At 43.5% G+C, this 1,697-nt stretch overlaps 1 pseudogene; it reads left to right on the top strand.

The window, feature by feature from the left end:
- The window catches only part of LOC103740486, a 9,447-nt pseudogene continuing 7,750 nt past the window's right edge, over positions 1-1,697 (top strand).

Genomic DNA, 1,697 nt, shown 5'->3' on the forward strand with positions numbered 1-1,697 from the left:
ATGAATGCAAAAGAAAAGATCAAATGCACTCATATCGCTCATAAATCTATACAACCACCTTACCACAATTTTGCACGTGATGGTGCTTTGTGTCTTTGCAGCATCATCTCTCATAATTGTAAAAAGTCCAAACCATGCCGCCAGTCAGACTTACTCAGGAGACGAGATGCATACTCATACTTCCAGGCTGAAGTGATGCCACCTTGTGGCAATGGTACAAGCACAGTTTACAATTCATTCCATGCCAGAAGCTTTGAAAATGTTTACTACTTGAGATAAATGGGAAGTGGGGGGAACTGGATTATTTATCATTAATATATGGAATAGCACTTTGTTATTATGTTTATGTGGCACGGTGTCAAAGTCATACCATTAGTATCTGCATGTGATGCATAATACCAAAAGGCTGGAACTTAGTCTTGTGGCTCATGCCCTAGCAGAGACAGAAAAGCTTTCTCATCCCCGACTCTCCTGTTTGGAGTCCCATAGGAGCTGAAGGATGCAGTTCTCTAAGAGCAATTGGGCCAGAGCATAAAAGCCCATCAATAAGGAGCAGGTGACACTGCCACAGCTGGGTAATTTGTCTCTTTGCTCTTTTGCAACCTATTCAGTGATGATCTGTTTGTCCCAGGAAATAGATGATGGCAGGTTTGTCCATATTTTACACTTATGAACCTGCCTGCTCCTCTCTGCCCAGTGTGGCTCATCTGTCTCTGTCCCAGGCTCCTCTCATTTCATTCCAGGAGTGGACAGCAGGCCTTGGCAAAGAGTTATGAAGGTAGATTCCAGGAGGGTGGTTTGGACAAGAAGGGAGGGAGAAAGGGAGGGCAAGAGCATGGGCCTGCTTCTTGTAGAGAGGGAAAGGATGTTTGGGAGAAACAGGAGAAAGAGATGTTCCAGACTTAGTGGTGCACAGGAAGGGATCTCAGAGGAAGCAGAGGGGTAGACAGAGAGGGCCTGAGACGGGGTACAATCGGATGCTGGGGAGGCCTGTTTATAGAAGACAGTTTAAGGGGACTGGGAGTAGAGCTCCCAGTGGTAAAACACTTGTCTAATTTGCTTGATGCTCTGGGTTCTTCCCCAGGGCGGGGCGGGGGAGAGCTTGAGGAACAGAGTCCAACTCAAATCATTAGGTTTAGTCTCCTGCAAAATCTAATTGTAATACCAGCTTCCAATATGCCCTTGGCATTCTTGAATGTTAGCATTCATACGCAAGTACTGGGAACTGAACCTAGGGTCTTTTTTGTTTTTGTGACCGATTTTTATTATGTAGCCCTGGCTGGCCTAGAATTCCCTATATAGACCACAATGGCCTCGAACTAACAGAGATCCACCTGCCTCTGCCTCACAAGTGCTGGGATTAAAGGAGTGTGTCACCATTCCTGACTTGAATCTAAGGGCTTCGTATGCTCAGCAGGTGTTCTATTGATTAGCTACATCCTTAGTCCTGTTTTTAAAAATCGAATATTTTATTTAATATTCATACATGCATATAATGTGTTTGGACCCAGTCCACCCCCCCATTCCTTCCCCTATCCACTCCAGTTTTCCCTACCAACTTCATATGCTTTCTCTTTTAAAAAAAATTATTTATTTTTAATATTTTATTTATTATTTTTATTTTTTAAAATTTTATGTGTATGAGTGTATTGCCTGCATGTATGTGAGTACACCCGTGTCTCAGAGATCAGAAGAGG

Source organism: Nannospalax galili, unplaced genomic scaffold, assembly GCF_000622305.1.
Source record: "Nannospalax galili isolate Female #2095 unplaced genomic scaffold, S.galili_v1.0 scaffold259, whole genome shotgun sequence".
In the NCBI taxonomy this organism is placed as follows: Eukaryota; Metazoa; Chordata; class Mammalia; order Rodentia; family Spalacidae; genus Nannospalax; species Nannospalax galili.